The sequence below is a fragment of the Phaseolus vulgaris genome, chromosome 2 (genome assembly GCF_051622355.1).
Source record: "Phaseolus vulgaris cultivar YP4 chromosome 2, ASM5162235v1, whole genome shotgun sequence".
In the NCBI taxonomy this organism is placed as follows: Eukaryota; Viridiplantae; Streptophyta; class Magnoliopsida; order Fabales; family Fabaceae; genus Phaseolus; species Phaseolus vulgaris.
Genome location: NC_143499.1, coordinates 1231018 through 1243592, shown reverse-complemented (window position 1 = coordinate 1243592; position 12575 = coordinate 1231018). Strand labels below are relative to the sequence as shown.

Here is a 12575-nt window from a genome sequence, read left to right as displayed (position 1 = left end):
CAAAACTGAAAAACTAATTAATAGCTAAAAGTTGATAGAAAAAACACATTAAATTAACTTATTAAATTATAAGTGTTGAGTGAAATTATCAATCACAATAAATTATAATTATAAATAAAAGAACTAGACATTTCATGATATACTTTTATTAAATTTTATTTTTTACTGATAAAATATATATTAAATACTTTTTTAATTAATTTTTATAATATTTTATTAAAAAATTAGTTATATTTATTTTAATTAATTTATTATTAATGCTTTATATTGTTTATTTATAGCATATATTACATATTTCTATTTTGATTTAAAATAAGTAAAAAGAAATGCATTTTTTCATAAACTTAATATATTTAAAATAACGTAACAATAGATCTAGGGTAACAGTGTAATACGAAAAATATTTTAAAAATTGAAAAACAAGTTGCCGGTTGAAAATGGATTATTAACTGCTGAAAACAATTAAGTTAATTTATTAAATTATGTGTATTTAGTTAATTATTTACTGAACTACTTGATAAATTCAAAATGATATAAATAGACATATATGATGTTTTATATAAATTTTAATTTATGAATAAAAATATTTTTGGAATATTTAGTTTGCAATTTATTTTAAATTTTTATTTTTTATTTACACATCAATCATTTTAGTTAAAATTTCATTTTTAATTATGATATATTTTTTCTATTTGGTATTATACCACTTATATATAGGATTATCTCTTAAAATATTTTAATCAATTTTAAAGTAAAGTAAAATTGTCACACTTTTAAGTAAAATCACACTTCCATTACAATAATTAATATATTGGTTAAAAATATAATATAAAAAGTTATAATATGAATATTTTGAAGCCTAATATCATAATAAAACAGGTATTGTAAATATATTATAATGACTAAAATAAATAGTATACTGTAAAAATATATGTTAAAAAACTAATTATTATTTATCATTATCGATATATGCAATGAAAATGTTAGAAAAGGAAGATGTATCCTTTTTAAAAAATAATATCATTCCTTATGAATAAAAAAAATATAATATAATAATATCTTCAATAATTTAAAGGCAAAACAATAATGTCTTAAAAAATTTCACTTCAACTAGTATAAAAAAAATTACAATTTGTTAAAATCCTACTAATACATTAAACAAAAAGTTCAGCTAGTAAAAAAACTATAAACTAACTGAAATAAAAAAAAAAAGTATTATGTAGCGTTTTAAACTTTACTTATAATATAGCCAATTGTACACAAACTGGTAGAGTATTTGTTAATATGTAAGTTTAAATTTCATATTATCATTGTATATACATAAAGTTTGTTTTACATATAATAGTAATAAAATAATCTTCATATTTACAAAGGATACTATAAATAAAACAATAATGACAATACAATAAAAGTTTCAGCCAAGAAAAAGTTGTTTTCATTTTATTTATGATTAAGACTATTTGATAATTTTTTTTATAAGAATCTTACAAAATGTTCGCTGTAATGTTAAACAACAGATAAATAAGTAAATTGCATCCCGTGAATGTTTAGAAGATTTTACGAACCTATCCATCAAACTTTGGGACTTCACCTTTTTGTTAGAAATACTGTAAAACCAAATATTATGGGACCTTTTCTGATCTTTAAATTAATAATAGATTACATCCGCGTCAAAAGAGGCTAAATTACTTATCAACCCTTTTTTGTTTTGTTTTTATTAGTAATACACATCTATTTCATTTACACCTCACAAGTTGTTCATATTTTATCTTAAACACCTTTTCGGTGGCATTTCAAATCATACCTAACTCTTGCGGAATAACCGTGTAAACTTGATTTGTCCAAAAAAAATTGTAATTGTCTCTGATGTTATGGGCTGATCCATTAGGTGGTAAAACGTTTTTAAGATCGATTTTTTAAATTGATGGTATTGTGAATTTATTATTTTCATTGATCTATGTCGTGAGTTTAGGGGTTTTGAGGTCATTGGCAGAGTCGAATTAAGTTAAGAAACATTTTCTAATTTGTGAAAGTAATAAAAATTGTATGTTTTTATTTGAAAATGATGATGTTTGTAGAAATTGGATATGTGGTATCTATAATATAAATAGAAGATACTTTTAGGATATGTTCTTACTAGGAAGATGAGACCTAGAGAACTATTGAAGTCTTCTTCTCCTTCCTTCGGTCGGGCATGTGAATGGTTGATGAGCTGGGATTCTTCTCGTTCTCCTGCTTCTCTTTCGGCACTCGGTCTCGGTGAACACCGGATGGTGGGGTACCTGTAAAGGCACTCCGACGTTCAAGTCAGTAAAACTGGTGATCAACTCTCAGGTAGGTGAACGGTAATAAATGACGTCCCTTACTCCTTGGGATGTGTGCTATTTATATTATTTTAATGGGTCTACCTTGTTAGACCCGTTTATCGAGGTGGATAACGCTTATGGTTGCATTACCTAATTCTTAGTGATGGATTAGCTTCGCTGACCTTGATTTGAGTGTTAACGATGATAGGGGTCGGCCATCGACCAGATTCCCATGGTCTCGGTCGTCCTGACCAGGTCTTCTGAGGTTTCGGCTGAGTCTTCTAAAGTCTCGGCCGAGTGGGTCGTCGACCAAATCTCTCAGGCTTCGGCCGACTCTCCCTTGATCTCGGTCAAACTGACCAGATCTTGATCAAGTTGACTAGGTTTCGACCTCACCCATACCGATACGGGATAAGTTTTAAAAGAAATTAAAGAAAAAATTCAAATTTTAACTCAAAATAACAATTTTAAATTCATTCTAAAAAGTGACCAGTAATAAGTTATAATACTTACACATCTTATAAAACTCTTATTTTATTATTATCCACATTTTTCTCACTCCTCTTATTCACACAATTTGTTCCGCAGTAAACAAAACAAATTTAGTTGGAAGTCTAACACATTTTTAGTCGGAAGAAAATTTAAAATAAATGCTACCTTCTTTAAAGTTAAAAAAAAGAAAATGAGGTCCTAAACATTTTATACGAACTAAATGACGCAGAGACGACTAATAAATATGATAAATTTAACCACAATATAGCAACTATTTATTATAATAGTTAATATTTTAACTGTTATAATGAGTTATTTTGAAGTAAAAAAAATAAACATTTTGTGTTCTTGTATTTCATTTTTTTTTTCTTATTCGTAACACCATCAATTGTTTTCATCTTTCTGTTATTGGAGTACGAGATCATCTTTTCCACCATCTCTATTTTCGTCATTGTCAAAAAAAAGTCTTCTTCGTCACACACCATCGAGTTTTTTTGGCTTCTTTCTTTTATACCATTTTCACTGACAGGGACAAAGTTTTACCATTTAATATTTATCTTTCATTTTCGTATCATACTATTTTCCCAAAAAAAATTATTTCCTTTTCATTAGGAGTACAATTCATTAAAACATAAATTTAGAGGAAAATTTTACAATTAAATTTTTTATCAGTTAGCAATTTCGGTAACAGTTACAATTTAAGATTAATTAAATTGATGATTTAAAAATTTAAAATTTATTTTTATCATTTTATTTATTGAAAAAAGTATTTTTATTGCGGATTATAATTTAAAAACCTAACATTAATAATATATAATTTAAAAAACTATATTACTAATTCCAAAAAAGAATTTTTTTTTATCATTACTAGCTAAACATATATACGTTCTCTACATTTTTTTTAATTTAAACAATAAGGTTTTACTAATATATAATTCTTTTAAAAATTAAGTAGGAAAGGTAGACAATAATTGGAGTAATTGTGTATTTTATTAAATAATTTTTTTTTTATTTATTAAAAGGAAAATTGCTTAACTAAAAAATTACAACAAAATAATTATAAATTTTATTGAAAAAATAAAATTATAAAAAAATGGCATTAAAGTTGGTTAAAAAAAGTGTGCCTTATATAATGGTATAGACAATTGTAGGGGTAAATCCGTATTTCACTTGTTATTCTGTGAATGTTGTTTATAGAGAATGGAAAATAAAAGATGGGCAGGGCAAATAGGTAAAAATGACCGTGCAAATAGTATGGGCTTCCAGAGATTTAGAAAATATGGGCCTTAAAGTTGTTTTGGACGCAATTCTTTCGGGTAGACTTCTCTGGTCCAGAGCAAAAAAATAACATCATTTCGAATTAGGGTTTTGGTTATCCTGTGCGGTATTTCTTCACCCTGCGTCGCTCTGTTTCCAAATCTTTCCGCAGCGCGTTTCCTTCATGGAACATGTCTCTCTTATATCCTGCTTAACCTTTATCAATTTCTAATTCTTGTTGTGTTTGTTCTTTTTTCTTTTATTTTATATTTGAATCTCGGTTCTTCGAATCCTGAACTTTTGATGCATGTTCTTTCCCTTTTCTTTGTTACGATCAAGGCTGTGATGACTGATAACATTTCTCGATCCTGATAAGGACTAAAGCAAGTCATTTGCTCAGTGATGACAGTGTTTGTGCGTGTCTGAGCCTACCATTTCCTTTCAATTTTTATCCATGTAATTGTTGGAACAATTTGACAAATCATTTCATTAGGTTGTTAAATTGCAGTTTATTATATTTACGGTGCTGTTAACTGATACAAGTACATAATGAATCTTTTGTCTCTTCCAAAGATAGATATTCGTTGATCAACTTAGAAGACAGCGTCAATTTCTAAAATTTTCGTGTACCCAAAATCAATCCCGATCAAAAGAAGAAAAATTTGACAAGAAATATTAGGATGCGAGATCAAAATTTGTCTAAGTTTTCTTCGAGTAACGCTTCTTCCTACACCGAGGGCTTTTTTTTTTGTATCACTCTTCTCTAACTCTGCTCAATATATGTGAAGGTCTTAATGTTCTGTAAGGTCAAAGCATTTAAACGATGCCATTCATCTCCATTGAAGTTGCGTTTCTTGATTGTGGTATGGTCTAGAACTTTGAATTCTCACTTGTTGTGTCACTTCTTCGAGCCCGCTTTAAGGGTGTCAATAGGCTGATAGAAACAACTCAACATATTCAGTTCCATCCAAATATGACATGCACATATGAAAGATCAGTATTAAGAAAAACAGAAAAACAGGAAATTAAAAAAATTAGGAGAGTGTTATATATGAGCGACAAATTGGAGAAGACTATACATCCCTGAAAGTCTTGAAAACGCCAAAAACAAGAGCGATTGCAACAGCATGATAAGACGAGAAAACAACACAAAGAAGAGAATGGTGCTTAATCATCGTGGTTGATACGAGTGATTGTTCGTTAAAAGGTGTCGAGTTAAAGGTTGTCGTTTTTTTGTTGATGGAGTCGAGTGGATATTCAGCTGGAACAGATTATATGACATTTATGTCAATAAATGCTTTGAGAAATATAAAAATATTTAATGAGTGAAAATAAAATTAAAAATAAAGTTATATTTATAATTTTTTTTAATCTTGGTTGATATCCAAACAAGTTGTTATTAAAGATTTTGTTGATTAATTTCTTATTCCAAGAGAATTTGAGTTACATGTGATCTTACTTGATGATTAAAATATTTTTATTTTTTCTATCGGATAATACATAAGGCTCACAAGCTCCTGAATCTAATTTTCAAGGTATTAGGCTTTAGTTTAAAATTTAGCTCGTGTTATATATTTTTTTGTTGAGCTTAAAAAACAATTTTAGGTCGTCTTATTACAACTTGTCGAATTTTCACAACTAGCTAGGTCCTCTGTTTTCTTTTGCACTTCGTTTACTGCTTTTCATCTAGGTACGCTTCTTATGGCTTATTGATATTCTTTTTCTAATTCCTCCAATGGGGCAACCCTTATTGGAGATGAACCTTTTGTGAGTCGCACTAACTCATTTTCAGCAGAAGGAGATTCATTGGAAATTCCTCCACCCCAACATGGTTGAGTTTCGTGGAACGAAGCCCAACATTGTCCACTTTTTATTATTTATACGTCGTCCTTCAAAAATCCAAAGGTAAGTTTTACAAGTTGAAATGTTTGCCACAAAACCCTCAAAAATTCATTTTCTTTTATCTAAATTGTACACATAAATTTTTTCTATACTAGCAAAAGCTAGATAAATTTAGGTCCAAAGTTGAGTACCTCCTTTCAAATGAAGATATGATAGACATGAAAATAATAACACATCTCCCTCGTCCCATTAGCATTAAAAGTCTTCTTAACGTGTCTCTCGTCGAGGACTCTATTTCACTTTGTATTTTTTTTATAAGGTTTACTTTCTTACAATTTTTTAAATGACATATTATACCGACTTCCAACCTCCTTGTAATTTGTTGTGCAAATATCATCGAAAAGGATTTCGATTATAAAAAAGAGTGCAACAAGGTTGTAATCCACCTTGAAAAAGAGTCTCCTTGCTTACTTCCAAAATTCATCCAAATTGGATGATAAATCTCTAAAATTAGCAATGGAACTAAATATATTATATATTGTTCTTGTCATATGATTTTGGATCCCTCTTCATATAGGCTTTTAGCTATCTAGTTGTTTTTAATCAAAGAGATCGGGTAGGATGTTTATCATGATAGTAAATTGTTTTTATCATACTTTGATTACATTGGAGGTTTCTAGATAAATAACTTATATTACAACTAAAAAAATTTCATTGACAATAAGAGTTGGCATTAGTTATACAGATGAAGAAGAAGTATCAACACCCTTTAATTTTTCAGAAAAGGGCATGAAGATACGCTTCCCCATCGGCCCACACGAAAAGGATGGTGAAATGTAAAGAAAGTAAGGTTTGCCGAGGCATTACAGAAGCTACTTTACTGGCAATGCCACATAATTTTCAGGCAAACTGTTGATTGGTCTCTAGTATTTGGTGAGTGGATATTCTCATCATTACCACTATAAAAAAGAGTCTCTCTTTATCTTTCTCAACATTCCTCCTAGTCTTGTTCTGCTTCTTTTTTCACTGCCAAAAACTCCCTCGCCCATCTCTTTTTCACAAACCAAATCATGGGCTCTAGAATTTCTGTCTCCATGAACTTGGTCACGCAGATTTGCATGCAAACTAATGATGATATTCATCAAAGTGAATCTAAATTGAAGGTTTTTGTATGGACGCTGTATGAGACTGAAATAAAGTGTTTGAGTTGTTTCTAAAGTGGGAACTCACAGGAGCCAAGTTGAATTCAAATCTGATGCCTAACACATTTAATTCTTACATCATGTAAATAATTTTACTAAATTGTAACTGTAAGTTTGTAATAGAAAACTAATAAAACTATACTTGTAAGGCCAAAACTAAAAGGAAGAAAAAAAGCTTGAATAGCACTAGAACTTCTTTCCTGTTTGTTGCCACTCTTTTGCTTCTCATGGCCTTCTCGTACATGTGGACCTCAAAGGATATTGTAGTTTAGCGATTCCAGTACTTTACTGTCTGTACTGATATTAACTTTATTATTATATGCTAATTATAAAAGTTAATGTGTGTACCATATAAAAAGTATGTTTTTTTTAATGTCCTTCACTTCTTTCCTACAATATCTCTCTAATTTTTATTAAAAGAGCACACTTTAAGATTAATTTAATGGTTAGCACAATCATAGTAAGAAAATTATTATATAATTTTGTTTAAATTCATAATTAACTTAATTTATCAATTGATATTTTTTTTACTAATTAAAACTTTGTCTTAAAAAGAAGGTTAGAGACAGGTATAACTAGATAATTATTTTTATCCTATCTTTAAACTGAATAATAATTTATCTTATATTCAAACTTACAAGATTTTTTTTCTTTGCGTCACAATTTCTTTAAGAATATTTTCGTACAAATGTATCTTTGTAGTTTAAATTTGCATATGGTAGCAAGAAGCTGCTGGTGCAAACTAAAGAAAAATCAAACTTAAGAGCAATAAGAGTATTACAAATTAAAAAAAAAAAAAGATGATGCGAAACCATGATCAAGCTCATGAGTCCATAATACCATGTAAAAGGTAACGAGAGAGAGAAGAATAAAGAAAAAAAAAGTTTAATCTATTTTTGTTGATATTATTAATTAACACATTATAACTATATTTATGCTATCAATATCTTACCTTCCTTTTTTTTTAAATAAAAGCTTTCATGTTAGACATCATTATGCCACTTAAGATCTCAGCTAGGCTGACACCTCAAGTAACAACAATCATTTACCATCCCATGAAAAAAGTATTATTAAACAAAATAAAAAAGAAAAAAAATACAAAAATACAGGGATTAGACCAAAACCCATATGTTAACAAAAACAATACATAGGTAGACTATACCTATTCATAAATGACTTCTAAAAATAGACAAGGTGGAAGCCTATTATACCAAAGAAAAGATTTTTTATAAAAAAATCCTAAATTAACCAACTTATCAGCACACGCATAATATCTTACCTTGTTGTCATCAGAAATTTACCATTATTATTATTATTCTTGTCCTCGTGATCAGTATTTTTATGAACTTTATCTTTTGTATAGAATCCATGCTATATGAGTGATTCTTTGTGAAGTTTCTTAGGTGGATAGATGAAATACGAGATAAGATAAAAATTGGAGTTCTTATCCTTTTTTATTCTATTCATCTTTTGCAGTGATCTTTTATTCCTTACATGGTCTTTTGTTTTAAAACCGATGACGTGCCTCTTAATAGCCGCCAGATCATGGCTTTCTAGGGTAGACCAATTGACCCACTCATATGCTTAGACAATAACCTAGAGACATTTTTTTCTGCTTCTAATTTTTTTTATTGAATTTGCACCACATGGAGTGCAGTGCCACAGTTTTTTCTTTCTCCCTCTCATGCCATTCTTATCTATCGGGATACCTTAGTGGGACCCACGTTCGGAATGTCCAAAGAATATGAGAAGTGCTTTATATAAATATATTGAAAATATGGTTCGTCAAGAAACAAAACCGAAGGTGAAAAGGAAAGAATGACAAAAAAATTAAAAGAAAGCACATAAAGGAGTGCTGAGTTTTGGTGACTTAATATTCCCTTTTTGGTTTTAATACGAGTATTGAGTACAAATAATCATGGCCAAAAGCACATAAAAAAAGTTTGCACTCTTCTACTTCTATGCAATCATGGATACCCATGTCACATTGGGTCAGATTAGATCTTATGAGATATCATAATGCAACACTTTGTTGAGCAACCATTACATTGTAGAACACCACACCATTCACCTTAATTATATTCTCTACAATGCTCACTATTGCTTTGTTGAGATTTCACAATTTTTGTCAAGACATGATATTATACATAAACTTTGTATTAACTCCTGACATAATTAAAAGTAATCATTATAGACGTTCAGTTATTGATTTATAACGAGTGGAACAACTATTTTCATACATTTTTTTATCAGTAAAAAATAAATGAATTGAAAGAGATACTTCAGGATATGTTCCAACCCTTATACAAGAACCTACAATATAACCATGTTGCTTACAAACCATAACCATTACAAACTTCCCAAAAATCATATAAGACAAATACATATGAAAGTTCAAGCTTCCTGCTAAAAATTCAAAACTTATACCTATAGAATTATGCAGCAAGCTTTAAGAATTACAAGCAAACAATAAATCAACTAAGACAGATCAAAAGGTGTAACATAGTTGATAACAACAGTTTGCACTGTATAGTTCCACTTCTCATAAATTCAGTATGTCAAATTCCATCATAAAAACTCTGTTGATGTTGAGGATAAACAAGCCATCACAGATAAAGCATTTATGCTGCTCAAAACCGCTGCAGCTTATGCTCATTTCTTCCTTCTCCTTCCTTTCTCAAATACTTCATCCATCCTCCCTTAGAGTAGCCAAAATGCATAGGTGCTTCTCTTCTCTCACATGCTCTAACATCACCACCTAAATGTTATTTCTTCATTCTAGCTTCTCTGAGACAAAGTTGGCACTCCATCTCTTCTTGTATACAAGACATACAACACACCTTTCCAACTTCTAGCCAAGACTTTGTCATACTACTTAGGCTAGTAAACTCAAACAAAAATAAAGTAGCAGACATAACAAAGATAAACACCATAAACACTTATCAATTCTGTTCCATAAAAAAAAACTTTAGATTTTACTCTCCTTTATATTATACTATGGTAACTCATCTACGGTGAGTCAACAAGTCCTACAACTACTTAGATCTTCCCTTCCCATCATTATGAATCTACCAGATTACACCCTCATACAAGCCTCACGGTCCTACTAATCTTGTAATTCCTCCCTTTCTTCCAACTTCCTTTTTTTCTTTCATCATACTCTTGAACCTACATTTGCATCCTTTATCCAAGAGTGCAAAGTCAGCACCGAGACATCTACGTAGATTCTTAACTCAACTACAACGTTTTAATTTTGCATGCACATCCTGCACCAATCCGACATACCATTCATGTGTACACATAATAGATTCCCACATAGCACGCCTTATATATCAAATGCAACTTTTGATATACTGGATGGGATTCATTAGCCATACTGAAAAGGAGTACATAAAGGACTTCATCCTGTATTTTAACCATAATCAAGTTTTGAGTTATGCCACATGAAAAAATTTCTCCAAGTCTACTTGATCTTGCTTAAAAACAATTTTATTCCTATGATTCCAAATACTCCATACAATTTTTGTCCAAGTCCCTTTCAAACAAGATTTTGTTTAAAGTTAAAATTAGTCAAATGAAAGCTCTCAAAATGGCTTTTTAGGTATTTATGTTGGACAAACAGGATTCCAATCCATCTATTACAGATATTCCAAACCTTATGCATACTTGCATTCTAAGAACAGGTGCTAGGGTGATTCTGCACATTCATAAAAAAGAGCACAAATCGTTGTACCGACCATGACTCCACTTAAGGAGGTCTTTCTACCACCATGATTGATAATTTGAAAGGGGTTGTGCTTGGTCAAACACACTTCCATACTTTGAAAGCAGTATCTCTTTGCATTTACCTTTTTCATCACCCTCAAACCGCCACTTTGCCAGGAGTGCATAATAGAACTTGCGTATCTCCTTGATGCATAGGCCTCCCTCATCCTTCAGTTTAAATAGTTGTTCCCAACTTAACCATGATATAGTTCTATTATCCTTCCCCAACCTCATAGAAAGCTCCTTTGGATTTTAATAATCTTTTTATAAACCGATTTAGGGGCTTTGTAAAAGGATAGGTAGAAAAGAGGTAGGGTTGTAAACACTAATTTAATTAAACATATTCTTCCTGCCAAAGACAAAAGCCTTCCCTTCCAAGAACTTCATCTAGTCCTTAGTTTGTTCACAATAGGTTCCCAAAACAAGACCTTCCTTGGGTTTCCACCCACCATCATACCCAAGTATTTAAAAGGTATCGATATTTGTGTGCAATTTAGAGTTCTAGCATAGCAATCATATGTGTTTCTTTCTATGTTTATGGCTGCTAATTTAGATTTATGAAAATTGATTTTCATACTAGATGCTAGCTCATAACACCTAAGAATAACTTTAATTATAAACACATTTCGGTAGCTATCTTCACACAAAAACAGAGTATCAACAACAAATTGTAGTATACAAGACTCAATCTCGAACCTACCTACTTTCACCCCCTTAAGCAAGTTTCTCTTGAAAGCTTGTCTTACTAACCCAACAAGACCCTCTGCTACTATGATAATGAGAAAAGGTGCCAGAGGATCACCTTGCCTTAGTTCCCTTGAAGGAATGAATTCCATTGTGTGGGGCTGCCATTTACCAATACAGACACAAATGCTGAAACTAAGCACCCTCTAATCCAATAAACTCACTTGTCACGCAAGCCTAATACTTGTAGCATGCCAAATAGAAAATCCCATCTGACTGAATCATAAGCCTTTTCATATTCCACTTTCATACATATCCCTTTCTTACCACTTCTCTTTAGATCCTTTATAGTCTCATTGGCCACCAAAACACTATCTAACATTTCTCTATCCTTCAAGAATTCAGATTGATTGTCATCAATAACTGATGATAGAACCAAATTAATTATGCTAGCCAACACCTTCGAAATAATCTTGTATAGAGTCCCAACTAAAGATATTGGTCTATATTGATCAAGCTTTGAGAGATCTTGAACTTTGGGTACAAGAGCAATGAAAGATGCATTGCATCCTTTAGGAATGCAACCCGTATTCTGAAATTGCCTAACCGCCTTTAGAATATCAACTTTCAAAATTTTCCAACTATTTTTTTATGAAGTTGAAATTGAAGTCATCCAGTCTTGGGCTTTTCAGCCCATTACACTGCCACACAGCTTCCCTCACTTCTTCCTCTGTAAAGTCATATGTAAGCTTTAAATTATCCTCTCGGGATAAAGGATTAAACTCTACAGCTCCAAGTTTGATCCCAAAATCCTTTGTGGCAGTAAATCTTTTCTCAAACAATTTTTTTGCTTCCAATCTTACCATTTGTGGTTCTTCATTCCATTGGCCCCCAATATCCACTCCTTGTTTTCGTTTTCTGTTTTATGTTCAGCTAGCTGCTAACCTTATTTTCTGTTTTATGTTCAGGAATGAGTATAGTTTTGTATAAGAGTTGGATCAACCTTAAAGTGATTCTTATTTATTTA

General features: G+C 30.7%; 1 non-coding gene across 1 annotated transcript; it reads left to right on the top strand.

The window, feature by feature from the left end:
- Positions 1-4392: 4392 nt before the first annotated feature.
- LOC137813145 (small nucleolar RNA snoR126) lies at positions 4393-4486 on the top strand. The gene has a single exon (XR_011081379.1). It is a non-coding gene; the product is annotated as a small nucleolar RNA snoR126 (small nucleolar RNA).
- The last annotated feature ends 8089 nt before the right edge of the window (positions 4487-12575 follow it).